The sequence below is a fragment of the Cyprinodon tularosa genome, unplaced genomic scaffold (genome assembly GCF_016077235.1).
Source record: "Cyprinodon tularosa strain WSP-4 unplaced genomic scaffold, ASM1607723v1 ctg202, whole genome shotgun sequence".
NCBI classification, from domain to species: domain Eukaryota; kingdom Metazoa; phylum Chordata; class Actinopteri; order Cyprinodontiformes; family Cyprinodontidae; genus Cyprinodon; species Cyprinodon tularosa.
In genome coordinates this window covers 688,124-708,498 of record NW_024038744.1, presented here as the reverse complement: position 1 = coordinate 708,498, position 20,375 = coordinate 688,124, and the positions used below count along the sequence as shown (strand labels likewise).

The window sequence follows — 20,375 nt, the reverse complement described above, 5'->3', positions numbered from 1 at the left end:
TTAAAATACTAAACTTTGTTGAAATAATGAGAGAAATAACCTAGTGATTACTCCATCCTTCACATCTCAACAGGGCAGTGACAAATGATCACTGAGGCGCCACATCTTTTCTCTGCTGTTACCAATTCTTCTTTGACAGAAAGGAGGAAAAAAAAGCATTTCTGTGCTGTCCACACTGCCAGGCTAAAAATACAGCCTTTCATTTGGGGTAAATTAATCATAGAGCACTCATCACAATGGAGAGGTCCAGCACATCTGCAGGGATTATTTCGTACTGTACTGGGCCAAAAAAATCCCAGTGACATACTGCTTAAAAAATTTTCTTCTATATGCTTCTAGAGTTCTAACAATCAAAAGTATCAAGTGTTGTTTCTTAGTTCCCTGATGCATGTCAAAATCCTCAAAAAATACATAAAAGTTGAGAATGCTTTGGATGACCTCCTCTTTTGTTTTTTCCTATTTTTATGATTCTCTAAAGTAACAACCAAATCGCAAACTGGATAATATTAACAAAGACCTTACACTTATAAAACTGTTTCTGTGAAACTTGCATGCATTGCAATGCATTTTTTTTTTGTTCATGTATAGCACTTTGAAAGATTACGGTTATGTGCAATACAAGTACATTTGCTTTCCTCTGATGTGCTTCTGCTGAGAAATCTTTGTACTGTATACCAAATAAATTCACATGCGCTTCACATGGCAATCTTATAAAATTCCACCGCATTCTATTCATTTTGATGAAATGTCTTACTGGAAAACATTATTAACAGATGCATATGATAGGGCCTTAATCAATGCTGGAGTAAAAAATAAACAAATCTTTACATCTTTGGTAAGTTTGAAGAGAGTTTTAAATATAGATTTGAGAAAACTCCCCTTCTATGGAAAAATTAAGCTGTTCTGTTGTGTAGCTGCACTGACATGAATACTGACTCATTATCTGTCAACTTTGTTATCTGCACTTTAAATTCATTAACCCTTTTTGAGCGTGTTTGCTTTAATTCATTTACTTTTAGATACCATTCAAGTTCAGTAAAAAAAAAAATTGAATTGATTTAATCGCCAACATTTTAAGTCAGTCTTCCACAAAAGGGTTAGAGCATTCATAGCATCTCTCGGAATGTATAAATACATGCAAAAGGTAAAAGTATGGTTTGGCAAAGCATAAATTGTTTAATCTACAAATAAAATACTTCCTTTCCAAATACAGACTACGAATACTAAACTCAACTCAAATTGTCCTTGGAGTATTATTGGTTTGGCAGCAAGACAACAGAATCAAACACAGAAAATGTAAAAAAAAAAAGGAAAAAAAAAAACAAAACAAAATAATAGCTATGCTATAATGCGGCGTATCCAGGAAAGATATTATTCAAGCATTGAAAAATGAGCCAAAAGAAAGTGTCTAACAAAAGATGAAACATACACGTTGCTTCCGACCAAATTAAACCTTGGACACAAGCTCTTATAATTGTTGTCTAATTACTCCTGTCAGTGCTATTTCTTTGGACAGTATTCCGCTGACAGAAGAGCTGAGCAAGAAAAAGTAAGGAGACATCTCAGGCGACATTAATGAACCCAGGAAGCACCCATCTATATTCTGAGTGTCCTCCCTATCCTTGCTTGAGGACATGTGGGCATCTTTGAGTGGAGGGCTCAAATGTATAATGCAAAGCGACAGCAACAGCTGACATGTTGGAAAACTCCAGAGAAGGAGCATGCTCCCTTCCAGCTGAAAAGAGTCAAAGCAGCTACAGAAGGAACTGAAGGGTCAGACCTGTGATCAGTTGAAGTGTATGCATTGTGATAATGATTCACACTTTGTGCTGTCTGCTGAGTGATTTCCTTACAAAAGATAAATACAAATCTACTATTGTAGCTGAAAATCTTAGGATTAGATACAGAACTAATACCAGTTCATTGATAGAAAGTTCCAGAGTCCCACAGATAGTACAAGATTAAAAATATCTATAGACGTTTTTTAGTTTTTTTTATTCTGCAGTTAAAGCACAGGGCAAACGTGGCATATATTTGTATTTAGCCCCTTTGAAGAGAACAGCTAACCCTACATATTATCAATTTGAGGACACAAGCCCCATCTGAAACTCACTAGGTTTATGTAAAACACATTATGCCTAATGGAGAGTTTGGTGTTGGTAACATAATGGATCTATTAATGTCCTGTTGGCAGAAAGATGGAGGAACTTCCTAGAGGAAAAACTCTTAGAGACTGGAAAAGATTTAAGACTAAGACAGACATTCATCTCATAGCCAGACAACAACCCTAATCTTATGGCCAAACATCCAATGAAATGGTTTAGATAAATCATATTCATGGATTTGACTGGAGTGAGAAACTAGTCTTGCTGAGTTTTTCTAGACCAATGAACCAGGTAAGGATGTCTTCCAAAAAATTTAAGCTAAACTTTGATTTAAAGGGCTGAATACATTAACAGCACACTTTTTAAAATTTGAAAAGAAGAAATTAAAACCATGCACCTTCTTACTTTGCTTGCTCAGAGATTCAGTCGGTAAGTGTTGTTGCTTCATCTTTTTCTGTGTGTGTGTGTGTGTGTGTGTGTGTGTGTGTGTGTGTGTAAATCACAGGTAAAAAAACGCCACAAAAGCTGCTAATGTTACTAACATTACATCTGGATCTGATATACAGATTTCAATCATGTAATGATAACTTTCTTGCTTGGCTTTGTTGATGTTTTTAAAGTGCTCTATGTGTTTTTCTGTGTGAGTAGGTGTGTTTCGGCAAAAGACCGCTACCACATACGGGGCTTAAGTGTAGTAATTTCCCACTAGTGTATGGAAGACCCAGATTCCACTGTCTGCCTTTTCACTTCTTGATTCCAACTCTGAATCAAACATGAATGGCTCAAATCCGAAAGACTCGAGCTGGTTAGGCTCGTCTCTCAATATCTGTGCCATTGCTGACATTTTGTTATTGTATTGGAGCGTATCAACACGTGTAAAGCTGGGCTAGAACTCATTCCACTCAGTTCTAGCTGCGACCAATCAAAGCATGCCCTTTTAATAAAAATGCAGAGCGCATGAACCTGCAGACACACAAGTCAAACTTGTGTGTATCCTCACGAGAAAGGAAAAGGGGTAAAAAGGAGGTTCGAATGAGCTTCATTAAAGAAAAAATAATAATATTTACGTATTAATGAAAATGAAATCAAAGAAAATTTGAGAAGGATTTGTGATGACGAATTTAAGCAAATCAGAAAACTCTATTTTCATGGACTACTATAAATTGTTATCACCAACATCTTTTCCAAATAAGGAGAACTGAAACCCATCTCAGGGTATGTAATACGCTGCATAATTCAGGTGACAGCCAGGCTTAGCTGACTGTGATTACTTATATAACACATACAAAACAGCCTTGAGTAGAAGTAATCATACAGTACAAGCCAGTGCCAAGGCCATAATTGTTGCTAATCAAATGCCTTCACATTAGCATAAGTTTTTTTTTTGTTTTTTTTGGGTGTGTTTATGGGGGCTGAACATGTGGAGGTGGCTTGTTTGTAAAATGAGAAGACCACCGTAATCAGCTTTATTTGTAGCTCAGAGTGGTGAAGGCAGCAAACATCAGATGCGTTATTCACTGATTGTGTTTTCATTTTGCTAGTGGCGTGTTGCAACAAATAGACAGCTTTTCCTTCAGACATTTTACTTTATTTTTTTAGATAAGCCTGAACACCTCTGGGTGTGGGGACAAAGTAAACACAGTTTTTGAGGCAGAGTTCATTAAAACAGTTTGGAAGGTTTGAGGTCTAAGAGTAATGAATATTAATTCAAATATTTTAAACAGTAGCCACAATTAAATAATGTTCGTTTAAAACGGGCCTTATTACATACTAAGGCCTTGCTGGTTTGGAACATTTTCTTTAGGAAACAGAATCATTGTTAATATATGTGAAAAAAATCTGAGGAACAACAACAAAAAAGACCCCTTAAACCATTTGTTAATAGGGAAATTCAACAATATCAACCAACAATTGTGTTCAGAGTGTTTATTTAGTACTTTTTGAACCTGGAAAGAATTTCTGCACTCTGCACTTATTGTGCCCCATGAAGAACATTCTGCAAAGTAAAAAATTCAACCTCTTCCACCACCTGCAGCACAACCAACCTGTTGATTTCAAAGATGTGCAAAAGGTTCCATTACCTTCTGCTAAAATATTTACAAGAGAGCAGATTTTTTTCCCCGTGTTTATTGAGACATTTTTGAATGTTTAAACTTGAACTGTTGTAAGACGTTAATATTCAATAAAAGGTAATATGCAATGTGATTTGGTAAATACTTTTCCTGCTAATGCCATTATCTTTAGGTAGAGGAGTCGGAGCATTTTTCGTTATTGAGTTAAAACCGCCCAATTTATCTTGATTTTGAGATGAGGTCATATCACACAGCCTTGAATGTACCTATTTTTTAACTGCGTTTTAAAGCTTTACTTCGAATGAAATGCAGACGGTTCAGTCACACAGATATGTAGTGATTAAAAACAACTCAGTTGACGGAATATAAGATGTTATTTTTGTTTAATATGAGCAACTTGCCGATATTTTTTTATATTTTATCTTACATGATGAACTACTGAAATCATTTTCGGATTACACATACCACATACCATACCGTAAATAGACTAATTAATTCTGCAGGAAAAAAGAATTACTTTAAGATTAGGATTTATTCAGTGATAATCACCTATTAATCCTACTGATAGGTAGGAGGCACAATCTGAAGCCCTTCTATGCGACTGATTATAGTTATTATGTAATGTAAGACAAAAATCAAAATAAGGAGAAACCTCATGAGATGATGGACAGGTCCTACCTGCTTGAACAATGTTTTTACCCTTCACCTGCTGCCAGGTGATTAAACTTAAATAAGCAATTTGATTAGGAGGAAATGTATTTCAGATATAAATACATAATCAGGCAAGCTGATGAATGTCAAATCGGCCACTTATAATGTGTAAACATTTCTAGATATATAAAACTTGATTCTTACTGGAACAATTTTGTTTTTTGCTTCCTGAAATTCACTTCCTGCTTTCAAATATGTAATTTGGAAACTTTATTATCATAATTCTGACTAGGAGTGTGATTTTGAACAGATAGAATCTTATTTTATTTATTTACAAATGGAACAAAGGAGAGGAGAGTGTTTTTAATAAAGGTCAAAACAGCCTGCCATACCAGACTACATATAAACGTAGGCATGAACTCAATATTCTCTGACTCCATCTGCCTCTTCTTTGTACCTGTGGCACTGTTGCTCTGTCTTTTAAATACATTCTGCAATACTTTTTTTTCATTGCATCAAAATCTCTAGTTTCAGAGGTGTGAAATAGACGCTTCCTTTTGCCTGTTGTCATGGTGACTCACCGAAATCCGGGCTCCACTGATAATGGCTTTTTATACCTGTTACGCACACGCACAACCTCTGAGTTGACCTAATCCGAGGTGGTTAAACTAATTCACAGCAGTTGTTGTGTAAAGACAAACTCTGAGTTTCCAACCTTAGGCTGGATCATTCAGGGTTGAGGATTTTAGTCAGAATTTTTTAAACCTGCTTTGGGAAATGGGCCTCTTGTTTACTCATTTCCCATATGACCAATATCATACCTCTGTTTACATGTACATGACATAGTAAAAATGAAAAAAACCCTTCACTTTACTAACAGCTTAGGAAAAAGAACAGAGTATAAAACATAGAATTGAAATAAGGTAAACTAAAAAGACGTCATAATTTACTATTGTTTGTAAGCAACTAGAGGCAGCTACTAGCATGGAAATTAGTAAGGTCATAGTAGGTGATTAGTCTTTAATAGAAGGTCAATTTATACTTTTAAAACTCTTTTTTGTCTGTTACAACAAAAAGGGATGGAAACTACAGTTATTAGAAATCTTTACAGAGTTTTTGAAAATGCAACCTTTATAGAGCATGTAAGACAATGATAGCATTTGCTTTCACTTAGAGCATCCCTGAGATTTTTTGCAAATACAAACATATTTTTGCTTTTGGCTTTAATTCTGCTTTTAAAAACATCAGAAACAGTTGAACTTATTGTTTTTCTATGGTGGACTTGAAAATGGAAACTAAGTTTTATTCAGTTTAAATTCACAGCTGTGTCCTGTATAATTCTGTTATTTTGGAAAATGCGGGTGACACTCAAGGAAAACAAAATGAAGGAGGCTGAGACAGAGCACAACCTTTCACAACAGCGGAAAATCGAATCATTTCTGAGGCACCAAATGGTTGATTTTCTACCCGCTCAATCTCCCCTGCCTGGCGCTCCACATCAGTGGCTCCTTAGCATGTGATTGGCCATGCTCTGAATGGAAAGGCCATAATTGACCTTGGCCACAGACAGCGTGAGGTCCAAAACTGCTCAGCCCTTCATTATCAGCACAGCAAAAAGACAGAGATGGCAATGAAGAGCAAACCACAGCAAACCAGAGGAACTTGATTAATAAAAATAGATAAATAAAAGGGCTGACTGGTGATGTGGCCAGGGGAAAATACTCTTTGGAAAATACAGTTGGAAATTGCCTATAGTAAAACAGTAGTAGAAAGCAGATTGCATACAGTCATAAAGATACTAAATCTGCGCAAAAAAATTGTAAAGAGAAACTGACAACTGTATTTCAAGATTAGGACGGGGATGATGAGGAGTGGGGTGAGGGAGCTCATTTCCCTAATGTGGAAACCAAGAAATTGTTTATTAATGCTGGAAGCAAAAAACCTATTAATCCATAGAAAAAAGGTCAACCTGTAGGGAGCTGGGCAACATCGACAATGCTATCCCATTATCATATGTATAAAAGTCACGTAGACAGAGTGTGCAGACAATGGAAGCCTCAGCAGAGCTGTCTGATTATTCTACTCAGGGAAGGAGAAAGGGTCGCCCTAAAAGTGAGAATTATTTCTTTGAACTCAGATTAAAGTAAGACTTTATGCTTTAAATTATGATTGACCTAAATCCAGATGGCAGTATTAGAAACAGATGTTACTTTGAATTGCAGAAGTATATTTAAAATGCAAGTTATAAATACTACATGTGTGGAAATAACTGATTGAATGGTAGAAATTATCTCAATATGGTAACCTTAATTAAAGTTACAATTTCTGTATGCTAAATGCTAAATGACATGTGCTTATATTGGCTCTTTATGGAGTCTAAGGTCGTTCATGCAAACATTCAGACACTGATGGTGGAAAACTACATTTAAGCCAAAGCTTTCTTGGTAGAAACTGACAGAACTGAGGCAATTAATAATAATCTTAAACAATTCTCCATATCAGTTGATAGAGTTAGAATAATATTATCAAGATTAATAATATTGATTATTTATACTAAAAAAATGAGTAAATAATATACTGGGGTTGACGTTATACATATTAAAATGAGACAAGATTAAAGCATTTTTAGAAATACTTTGGGAAGGTCTTGATATTGCTTTATTCTTTTTTGTTTTGTTTTTTGCTACAATCGAAATTAACTATTTCATAAATTGAGGTTCTTCTGCTTTATAGTCCTTATAAAGTTAGCAGAGAGAGAAAGCTACCACTTTTAGTATTTGTTAATCTAAAACTATTTCGAAAATCTCTGTTCTTCCCAATTTGGAAAAATCATGAGCCATGAGCTTACTTCTCCAGGTGGTGTCCTTAGCTTTTGTTGTTGCAATTCAGTTCAATTCAATTCCATTCAGTTCAATTCAATTCAATTCAGTTTCTTTATATAACTTCAGACATCTCAAGGGACTTTACAGGAGATTTCTGGGCAGGAGATTGAACAAAAACTTCATGGAAAAGCTTCAGCTTTAAACTTTTCATTGAGTCTCAATTTAGTAAACAAAAAACAAATCAATTGTATTCTTTGTTCTGCAGCTCTGGATGAGTTTGGGCCAATATCACAATAATATTTAGATATGATTGGTCATAGTAAAATGTCTCCCCATGATGCTCCCCCCTGTTTCTTGAAATCAGTTTTCTCTGTTATAGGGAAGTTAGTTTTAGACATTATGAACAGTAGTATTCGCTCTGAAGTTGTACATTTGAGCTTCAAACATGCTATTCCAGCCCCTACTTAAAAAAAAACTGGCCTTGATGGTAGTGTGCCAGCGAACCTCAGGCCCATCTCTAAGCTGCCTTTTATTTGTAAAATCTTAGAAAAAGTTGTTTACAATCAGCTCAAGTCATTTTTAAATGAACATGGTGTCCTGGAGGTGTTTCAGTCCGCTTTTAAATCTCTGCACAGCACTGAGTCAGCTTTGGTAAGAGTTTTAACGACATCCTCTTGGCAAATGACTCTGGTGACCACGTTATTCTTGTCCTGTTATTTTTGGCAGCAGCCTCTGACACTGTGGACTACAACACTCTAATGTCTCAGTTGAACCACCTTGTTTGCTTTTGTGGTACTGAGCATGAGCCTTTGAAACTACGAATCTAGCTCTTCTGCTTTTCCTCATGGGGTTCCAGAGGGTTCAGTGTTAGGACCCCTTCTCTTTTCATTGTACCTGTTGCCCCTTGGGTCCCTTTCTAAAAAGGTGTGGCATCTGTTATCCTTTTATGCTGATTATAATCAGATATATTTATCTATTAAAAAGAAAAAGGGCTCAGAAGTTTTTATATCTTTACGAGAAAATTTTTTTTTTATCTCAAATGTGGGTTTTAAGATGGGCAGTGATTTTAAATTTGCAAATCAACTCTGTAGTAAAGTCCAGCTTGGATCACATCAGACAGCTGGCCAAGGTCAAAACTTTTCTTGCACAGCATCCCTTTGAAACAGTAATCGATGCCTTTGTTACATCTCAGCTGGATTACTGTAACGCATTTTTAGGTGAGCCAGTCTTCCCTTGCACGTTTTCAGTTAGTGCAAAATGCAGCAGCATGCCTTTTAACTGGTGTTCATAAGAGGGAGTACATAACCCCCATCGTGGCCTCCCTCCATTGGCTGCCTGTCCATTTTAGAGTTCATTTTAAGATTATTTTATTTGTTTTCAAGTCTGGAAATGGCTTGGTCCCTTTCTACTGTACCTCTTTAAGCTTCTACACCCCTATGCTTCTACTCGGTGCCTAAGATCAGCTGACCGGCTGTTCCTGGAGTTACAGAGGTCCAAACAAAAGCTCAAAGGGGATAAAGCTTATTCAGCAGTTTTTGCTGCTCCAAACAATGGGCTCCCCTTCACCATTAGACAACCCTCTTCTATTTTTAAAACTTGTCTTAAAACCTATTTTTATTATTTGGCTTTTAACACAGCATGAAACTGTTTTTGTTTTTGCATTTTTTGTTTGTTTTTTTATGTTTTAATTATTTTTGTGTCTTTTTTGTTTTATACCTTTAAACTTCTATGTTGCCTTTATACACTTGTAACTTTACATCTAAAGCACTTTTTGGCAGCTGTGGTTGTTTTAGAATGCTTTAGAAATAAAGTTGAGTTGCGTTCATTAAAAATTATTTAGAATTTAGTTAGCACCCATTTTTGTTAATTAATCAATTAAAAATTAAACATTAGCAGGTGTTTTTGCATCATGTCAGTTCACCTGCTGTATAATTTACCAACTAAAGACATTACTCTCTCTTTCCAACTTTACCTGAACTGCAAGAATGCATGTTGAGATGTAGAGATGGACTGATATTACTAATATCAAGATACCAGTAACACTAGACTAGATACTCTAATTGGATACTGGCCCCAATATTGATTATGTATTTAGATCACTAACAGTAGGACCAATAATTGAATTGTTCACTATGCTGTTGATGTCAAACTAAAAGCTGATTTGCCTGAACTTCAAATTGTTTTACTTCCCTTATTTATTGTAATCTGCATTTTTTTTTTCTCCTGATAATCGATGCGGTTAAAATTAAGGTTATAGTTCTACAGTGGCAGCCATTCAAAATGGCCCTTCCCAGTCAAACGGCAGCTGTATGGCAGCCTACTCCCTTGCGACCCACAGCAAAATCCCGTCCAACTTCCAGACACTGGCCTTCTCATAGGCGTGCATTTGTTTTACTCTGACTCCACCCTTTCACTGAATTACAGGGTCTGACCAGGAGATGTTGCTTCTCTTTAGATCTTAATGTGCACAAATCATGAAAGAAAGAATATTTTAGTACAAAAATTGATGTTTAAAAAGAAATTGTAGAGGACTAGCCAAGGACCAGCCAAGGGCCCATTAAGGAAAGTGGGGAAATTTTGAATGGTTACTACTGTGCCTACTTCTATTATCTATTATATTTCTATGTAAACAGACGTTGTACTTGACTGTTGTAGATATTTGTTTTTCTTTTGGAATTTTGTCTTCCTTTCAATAAATCTAAACCCAAATATCTGTGCTTCAGAAGCAATTACTCTTTCAGCAATGTTTCCCCAAAGGCAAAGACCCATTAACAGTGAACCAGTACATTTCCCTTGGCTCATCACAAACCCATCACTTGCCCCTTTATATACCCACTCTCTCCCTAAAAAGTGCTTTCAAAAGGATGATCCTGTAGTGTCTAATGACCTATAGCTATTGAGGTTTATCTTAGTGAGCCCTGCAACCCTGCAGCTTGACTAGGAGAAATGAAATGTCATTAAAACAAATAGATGGTAAAAAAATAAATAAAATCTGTTAATGTTCTCCAAACTCTTATTACAGGGGAAGAATAGGCTGACATCCAGGAGGATATGCAAATGCCATATAATGCTCACTAAGATTAATATACACATCTCTTTTTTTGAAAGGATTTTGCTTAAATCAATGCAAAACATTGCTGATCATCAACAAAGTAATTTATATTCTAATGGAACACTTTCTGACAAAAACAGTTTTACTCCCCATTCCTGCATGAGCAGAGTGTTAATTGTGTGTGTTTTGTCTATTTTGCAAATGTCGATCTATAAAATGATGCCCAATTTATGTCAAGGCAGCCAGATATTTGATTAGATTGGCCAGTCATCTCTTGTTAAATAAGCCAATAGTCAATAGTGCTGCTACATGCTCCAACTATGTCCTACAAATATGTTAGACAAACACCATGCCCACCCACACAGTCTCTGCAAACTCTTAAAGGATCAAGCACACAAATATAAACACACTTACTGTAAGTCTGTGTCTGTCTAGTGAAAATGCCAGTAACAGACCTGGTTGTGGCAATTAAAATTGAACTTACCCTCCAGAATATGTGGTTAATGACAATTGATTCAGGATTATATATGGAGGCAGGGCCATACTGGTTCAGATTTGTTCTCCCTAATAAAGAAAATCATGGCCTGAGAATTGCATTTATTACCAAGTTCTGATAAATTGTTTCATGTTTATATTTTTTGTTGTTATTCTTTAGTTTCATCTAATCAAATAATGATTCTAATCTACTGAGCAATTTATCTTGATGTCAGAAATTTGTCTCAGCCAAACTATTGTTCTAAAGTCCAAAGTGAAATTATAGTTTAATTAAAAACGGAAAAGAAAAAAGATTTCAATTAAATATTAATCCCTTAACTTGCTCAGGGATAACAGGTTGTATTTTCATAGAAGCAAAGGCAGAGAGAAAACAGGTGCAATTTTGTCTGGCACACCTGCATTGTTAGCTCTTTCATCTTTTGTGACACTTTTGCACTGAGTGGGTGGAAAGGGAGAGTGGGGGTTAGGTGCATGCAGATAAAAATGTAACATGGTGCAAATGCAGTACTAGGTTTGGGTTAAAAAAAAAAGGCAAGGTCACATCAAACTGAAAAATAATGTATATTTTAGAAATGCTCTATACAAAATGCCTTGATCGATACATACAGTACAAGATGGTTTAACAATTAAAAACTGTTGTGCAGTAAGGCTGATCAACCCTCAAAAGCTGGTGCTACTGATTCCTGCAAAAATTCCAACTTCTGTGGATTGCTTACAACTCCCTCTGTCAGCGTAAAAACTGTGCTAACAAGCAGCAAATGAGGATATGAGCTAAAGACACATATGATTCAAAGTCCAAATCAAGCAAACACAAAAAACAACTGCAATAAAAAAAAGCTGTAAGAAGCAAAAACCTTTCAACAATTAACCTAACAAATACAAACAAAAATACAGAAGCCACAAACAAAAAGCTGCAAGTAACAATAAATGCTCCAATCACAGAAAGACAAACTAGATTGAAATAGTAAAAACAGTAGAACACTTGATCCTCAAAATGGAAGTGCTCCAGACCACTAGAGGGAGTCGAATAAAGAGCAAACAGTATTACACCAGAACGTTACTGATATACAGTTGTGAACTAAAGTTTACCTTCTCTTCAATTACAGACAGAAAAAAATAGCTGCCAGTAAATTACATGGAAATTTAAATAAGTAATGATAAACAATATTTAAAAGTTATAAAAATTTAAATTATGATATTGTTTTGGAGTTTGCTTTGCACATGTTTTTGCAGCTCGTTGTTCATAAACTGGGCATTTACACCTGTTGTTCAGCGTATCATGAGCATCAGTTGAATAAACTTATACAACAGAAAGCCACTAAAAGGGCAAGAAAAATGGCAATTACTAATGGAAGAGAGATGGCGGCCTAGTGGTAAGGCATAATGCTTGGAAGTCTGAGGTTCTGAGTTCGAGCCCCACTCCCAAAGACTGCCACTTTGGGTCTCTGAGCAAGACCCTCAACCCCACATTTCTCCCCGGGCGCCCCACGATGGCAGCCCACTGCTCCCCAAGGGGATGGGTTAAGTGCAGAGGGAAATTTCTCCAATGTGAAATCAATAAAGTTAAATTATTATTGACCACCATAGCAACTCAAACTTGCAATCTTTTATACAAAGAAATTGTAAAGAAGGACAATGTTACAGTATGTAACATTTTCTCTGCCAAAAATTTGCACTCAGAAACTGGGGAAAAGCAATAGGAAGAGGTGTGCCAGACTCAAACGACTGAACACAGCTGAATCAGAGAACAAGTTTCAGAGAGTTAACAAAGGTGGCTAACAGGACAACAGCTTCAAGCTCAACTTAATGGAAGTTGTAGTAATAGTCCGAATTTCAACAGTAAAGAGACTTTGAGCTGCAGGCTTGATAGAAGGAGTTGCAACAAGAAAGCAATTGACAGTGTACACAACATGATCACTACTGTCAGGCAGCTACTTATGGCACACCTTGTGTAATGCATAACCCCTATTGAGCCATCACAGCGTCTCGAAAGAGCAGTCAGTTCAACAGCATGACAGCCAAATGAAAAAAAGATTGTTGGCAATGTAAAACGCAGTACACGCAGTGGAACTGGAACAGCAGGAAAACACACATTTTCAAAAGAGACACTTGCACAGACATGTCACCCAGATGGAACGGTACCCTGGAGATGCTCAAGTCTGTTCAAAAATCAGGAACCACTGAGAGATATATTGGCCCTACCTGCAACCAATGTTACAATGTCAAGCTGGATAGTCTGGAGATGAAGGAAACTGTGCTGGAACACTACAGAACATGTACTGCAATTTAGAGGATAATTTGAAAGAAAACTACACATTGTTGTTTGGAAGGAATAGCAGCATTTATTCACATAAATATAAAATAAAGAGAGGCAGGAGTGAATGTCTTAGCATGAGTGAATGAGATTTAGTTCTAGATGTGTGCTGTAAAGCAGTGTTCCACAACCTTTTTTTACTTGTGTACCCCTTTGGACATTTTTTCTAACCATGAGTACTCCTCTCAGTCAAAAATATATCGCAATGCTGATGGAATAACTGGGAGAAGTTTGATGGACTTTTTTCTCTACCTCTTCTTCATGTTAACTAAGGAGGTTTTAGATTAAACATCGTGTGTTATAATATTTAATGACTTAGACAATATAAACGCTTAAAGTAATATTGTAGTGCTATGTGGGTGAGAAGGTACTGTCTGAACAGGTGGCTAGTCCAACACAACCTGGCTACAAAAAACAGATATAGACCACCATGCATGCACATACTTATATCAAGGGGGGATTTTAAGAGGAATAAATAAATAACATACCATTTGTATGAAATGCCCAAAGCTGTATTATAAATATTGTAATGTCTTGCAGATAGAAGAAAAGTAAATCAGTTACTCTGTTACTGAAAAATATCACCAATAATGCCATGACTCTTACAAAATAAGTTATTCTTTAAAACAAAATTAAATCACAAATAGCAAATCCAAATGCTTAATCCCACATAACCATTGCAACATGCACATAACAACAGCTGCATGCAAAATCAGATGTAAAGACTGGCCTATAATACAGCATAGTAACCCCAAAAGCTTGATCAGAAAAGCTGCATTTTTAAGCTCTTTTTAAGCCTTCAGCTTTTAATGTATAGGAGAACTAAGCTCTTAAGCAGCATTGAGCCCTCTTTTTGCTTTGATACTTTTAAAGTTTCACTGTAGAGGGACCATTTCACAACATAAGTCTCTACTGAAACTGCTCTGACAACCTGCCAGCCCTCATCTCGTGCATCTGGGGTTGACAGCGAAGGATTCCCCAACACTCTGTTTCTCTTGTTGAAAAGCTAAGTGAGTCAACTACTTAGATTAATAAATAAATAAATAAAATAAAAATGAACCAAGTGCCCGCCTGTCAGAAGTTCAGTAAGAATCCTGTCAATCAATAACTTAGAAAGCTTAGTTTTGAAATGCCATAGCAGTGACTCTAAATTGTTCTGAATAAGAGACAGTAGAGTTTTGGGGTGTTTGGGGGAACTGCACTAATTGATACTGTATGATTTTCTTTGAGTTCCTGCTCCAGTATATCCTCCAACTGATGATGCATGTATGAACAATCAAGATATGTTTATGCTAAAATGAAAAGCTCTAATGCAGTACTATACCTCAGCTTATAAGATTAATTTACAAAAGTGACTTTAAAATCTATATTACCGTATTTTCACGACTATAAGGCGCACTTAAACGTCTTTTTTCCCCTCAAAATGTGTGGTGCGCCCTTTGGTGCGGTGCGCCTTATGTGTGTTGTAACTGCGACTTTTGAGACCACCTCATTGAGGAGATGATGAAAGAGTGGCTGAATGTAAGGAGACCAGGTGTTTTTTTTCCACTCATCACCATCGCTGTTAATATGTAACTCCATGCGTGCCCATCTCACAGCTGATGAGAAAAACATGGGGAAACAAATTAACGCTGTGCTCGCTGTTATTCAACCGCTCGACATCGGTGTGAACCGGACCCAGCAGGTGCAGCAGAAGCAGCGTGTTTACATGCAAAGTCAATGGTTGACGCGCGTATAGGCGCAGCAAAAGGTCCCGCAGCGCGTTTTGAGCAGCAGGCGCTGCGCGTCGGGAGCGTTTAAGCATGTGCCAACGAGCTGCTGCTGCTCGAGATGGAAAAATTGAAGTTTTGCTGCTGGACGCGCCGCATCAACCAATCAGAGAAGCTGATCTGGGAGCTGACAGAGAGACAGACACATCGCTCTGATGACACATGATATTAAGGCAAATGAAAGGGCTGGATGGATGAGGAAATGATAAAAGCGCGGCTGAGGCAGGTGTATGTGACGAGACCAGGTGGTTTTTTCCACGCATCACCATCGCTGTTAATCTGTGACTGCGTGCCCATCTCACAGCCGATGTGAAAAAAAAGGTAATAAAATGAACACTGTGCTCGCCGTTATCCCGGGGGTCTGACAAAGGAACTTCAACCGCTCGACATCGGTGTGAACCGGCCGTTCAAAGTAAGGCTGCGAGCGGCGTGGGAGCGATGGATGACCGACGGAGACCACAGTTTAATGAAAAGTGGAAGGCAGCGCTGGGCAAGTTACGCCACCGTTTGCGGATGGATTGTAGATGCTTGGACTAACGTGTCTGCTGGTTCTGTTGTTAAAGCTTTCGCAAAAGCCGGCATTATTTCTGAGGAGCCGCCCGGCACGGAAACTGACTCTGACAGCGAAGAAGGGGAAATTGGCATTTCTGATTTAGCGCAGCTGTTTAATTCAGAAACAGAGGATGATGACTTTGATGGGTTCGATTAATACTTGGTAATAAATACATGAATAAAGCACAATCATACTCAGTTTTGCTCCTGCTCTATTTTTCTACCTGAAAACTTAATTCAACAGCAGCCTCTGGGCCGGGTCTCCTCCGGTTTCACCGCGGCGGCTGGCAGGTGTTTTTTCATCTAAATAATCTAAATCTTGCAGCTATATTTGCTGTGATCAGTGGGAATAAAGTAGTTTTAATATGTTTTTAAGTGAGAAAGTCCACCTGAAAACTTCATAATTGCAGTCAGTTCATCCAGATTATTATCCTGCCTATACTATTTCTGTCAGAGGCGCTCAGACCCCCACATACCAGCGGTGCACCGACAGTAGAAATCCCTTCATCAGCAGCCTCTAGGCCGGGTAGCCTCCGAGTTTACCGCGGTGGCTGGCAGGTGTTTTTCATCTAAATAATTTACAGTGCAGGCACCAGGATACCGGTAATAAAAGTGAACATATTCCGTCGGCAGGTTTCAAGATTTTAAGTTAATTTAGGAGTGATCACAGCTCTGTCATCTGCGATGTGTCTGTCTCACGGCCAGCTCCCAGGTTTGATTAATACTTTGTAATAAATACATGAATAAAGCACAATCATACTCAGTTTTGCCCCCGCTGTATTTTTAAATGCGCAGTAGAGGTATTTAAAGGTAGTCCGGTGCGCCTTATGTGTGTGTTAAATACAGAAATGGCACACATAACTGAGACTGCGCCTTTTAGTACGGTGCGCCTTATGGTCGTGAAAATACGGTACATAATTTGATATAACCTGTTTAGTATCATGTTTCTGAACACCCAGCTTAGAAACTGGTCATTTATATTTATATCTAGTACAAATCTATGGTTAAAGTTTAGCCCCTCACTCCTCTAAAGTTAACGTCCAATTTTTCCTCTCTTTCTTTTCCATTTTGTGCCATGATTTTTGCTTCAAGCCTAGCGTCAAACCCCATGTTACCCAAAGATCAGGTATCTACCAGTTACATCCAATACAAATGAGGAGTATGAACAATTACATAATACAGAACATATAGTTGGTCTGCTCAGTGGCGCAGTGAGGAGCATCGCTGCCTTACAGCAAGAAGGTTTCGGGTTTGATCCCCGGCCCGGGGTCTTTCTTCGTGGAGTTTACGTGTTCTCCCTGTTCATGCGTGGGTTCTCTCTGGGTGCTCCGGCTTCCTCCCACAGTCCAAAATAGTTACTGTTAGGCTCATTGGCTTCTCTAAATTCTCCTTAGGTGTTAGTGTGTGCATGAATGGTTTTTTGTCTCTGTGTTGCCCTGTGATGGACTGGCGACCTGTCCAGGGTGTACCCCACCTCTCGGCCATTGACAGCTGGAGATAGGCACCAGCACCCGTCGCACAGAAAATAGATGGATGGATATAATACAGCGTGTGGTACAATTTATGTAACAGAAGCACTTTAAAGTTTACGTATAATATTTGTTACAATGAAATAGCCTTGTACTGTATAACAATATTCGTAATGATGCAATACTTAATTTGTCAAAGTATGCAGATGTTAGTTTTTTTTTTGTCCCCACACACACAGAAAAAACGAAACAAAAAAAGAGGATTGTTTAGCTTTACTTTTAAGAATTTCCAGAACATATAAGGTAGATTATGATACGCTACAAAGAATGAGACTAGATAGAGTGGGAAGATAACAGGATGGCTGAATGCATTTTAGCAAATTTGCTATACTTTACTCTTCTAAAATTTAATATACCAAAGTTGCAACAGCTTGTTTTCTGAGTTGTATAGCTTAAAGAAAGTGCCTGATGGCAATAAAGCTTATTCAAAGCATTGTTTATTTTTTTATGTAATATTTTATTTTATAAAATAATGAACCCTAGCTAGTTGCACAGTTTAGTATTAGTATTTATGGACAGATTTCCATATCATTATGGTCAGCGCTCCAGAACAACAACAACCGGGATGGATAACAGTCAGTTACTGCAGGCAGAGACCCATAGCTCGAACCTCACCGACCTGGAGCCATGAGCCGAACCACGTAAAAACCACATCCAAAGGGCAATGTGGCCTGCTATGAAAACAGAAATGACCCAGCAGCAAGTTACCAACTTAACCGAACCGAGCTACCACAGAACCAATCCGAATAGCAATAGCATCCCTCAGTGGGTCACTCAACCGGATGAGGAATTTAGCATCGTCTGCTATCTTAGTGAATTATTCTATGCTATGAACAATGAAAGGCTGGACATTTTTTCTCTTCTGATGTATTTAATTTTGTACATACTGTCACTGTACCGGTCTGTTGTGGTGAAGAGAGAGCTGAGCCAAAAAGCAAAGCTCTCGATTTACCGGTCGATCAACGTCCCTAACCTCATCTATGGTCATGACCGAAAGAACGAGATCCCGGATACAAGCGGCTGAAATTAGTTTTCTCCGTAGTGTGTCTGGGCTTTCCCTTAAAGATAGGGTGAGGAGCTTTGTCATCCAGGAAAGACTCAGAGTAGAGCCGCTGCTTCTCCACATCGAGAGGAGCCAGTTGAGGTGGCTCGGGCATTTGATTAGGATGCCTCCTGGACATCTCCCTGGTGAGGTGTTCCAGGCACGTCCCACCGGGAGGAGGCCCAGGACATGCTGGAGGGACTATGTTTCTCATCTGGCCTAGGAGCGCCTTGGGATTCCCCTGGAGGAGCTGGCCCAAGTGGCTGGGGGAGAGGGACGTCTGGGCCTCCCTACTGAAGCTGCTACCCCTGCGACCCGACCCCGGATAAGCGGAAGAAGATGGATGGATGGATGGATGGATGGATGGATGGATGGATGGATGGATGGATGGATGGATGGACATACTGTTAATTAGAAACTATAAGTATGTGCTTTTCGATTTGAACGTTAATATGTAATTTTTTAATGAAATAGTCATAAACACAGCGTTTCAGTGTTAATGTTATTACATTTTTGCTTTTTCTCTTCCCACATTTCAATAACTGATTTAGAGATGTATATCTTATTCTAAGGTGGTGTTTTTTTTTTTTTTGTCCAATAACATATGCAGACACGAAAACATCTTCCGCTTTCTGCTTATTAGGTATGAAACAAACATGAACCCAATTAAACTAAGCTATTTGATACCAAGTTGCATCGGTGGTTGTAGTTATTTAGATAGTTTATTAAAGGGGGGCTATATTTTGATTTGCGACAAAGTAGAAACAAGGCTCTGCTAATAGTCTGGTTATGGTTTGCAGCCAGATTTTGGTAGACTAGGACCAGTCTTTCATACGACTACTTTAACATAGACTAGACTTATTTTTGAATCATCGACTAAAATGGCTTTGATTTCCGGCAGACTAAAAAAAGGGGATGACACAATGCCTGAATGAGTGTCGAGTGTGTGAGTAGGCCTGTCCCGATAATAACAAATTCTATAACAATAAATTGCCCCATAAATCCTCTTGCTAAATGACAATATACACTTTGAATCCAAAGTCTTCCCACATTACAGCTGCTGCTTTTAGCTTGTGAAACCAAAGAAAGAGAAAGAGACAAGTAAAAAATGTCAAGCATGCAAATGTCAAGTTATTGATGTCATTTCAATATATCATGTACTCAGTACAATTATGAAACATTAATTCTGTTTATATAGATTAGCCACTAATCTGAAGAGGGTGTGTTGTCACCTCTCATGAGTTTGGAGAAATAATTCCCTGAATGTGATAAAATCATTGTTAGCTACTCTGACAAGTTAATTCTGTAAATACCTACAGTAAAATTCTGAAATAATAATTCTGGTTATAGCATAGATGACACTATAACATAATCTGAAGACAGTGTTAAAGGAATTGTACATCCAAAACATGATTAGCCTTCATTTTCTACTCACCCCCATGCTGAACAACACTGTGGAGTACTTTTTTGATATCTCAAATGCATCTGGAGATCTGGGAGGCTTCTTGCTGTCTGCTGACATTCAAATAATGGAGGTCTATGGTGCCCGAGACAGAAAGGTCCATAAAAGTCCACAAAAAACGTGTCAATATTCCTCCATACTGCTCGTCCAATGTATTCCAAGTGTCCTGAGTGGGTAGCATCCAGAATTTACTCGAAACAAAGTCATTTAGAATGTTTTTAGAGCATAAACAGCAGAGATGGCAAAAGTACTCACTTTCCGTACTTGAGTAAAAGTACAGATACTTGTGTTAAAAAATACTCTGGTAAAAGTGGAAGTACTGATTAAACTTCTTTACTCAAGTAAAAGTAACAAAGTACAAGCTTGTAAATTTACTTAAAGTATAAAAGTAAAAGTAGAAACCACTTTTTTCATGCCGTTGCCTACATTTTAAATGGATGTCTGCCAATAGGACTAGATCTCCGTTGTGTTCATTTTCAATCATCTCGTCGTCCATGCTACTATGCTAAC

General features: G+C 37.8%; 1 protein-coding gene across 2 annotated transcripts in view; it reads right to left on the bottom strand.

The window, feature by feature from the left end:
- Positions 1 to 20,375, bottom strand: part of fgf14 (fibroblast growth factor 14) — a 159,898-nt gene that overhangs the window by 6,688 nt on the left and 132,835 nt on the right. The gene's annotated exons all lie outside the window — the stretch shown is intronic.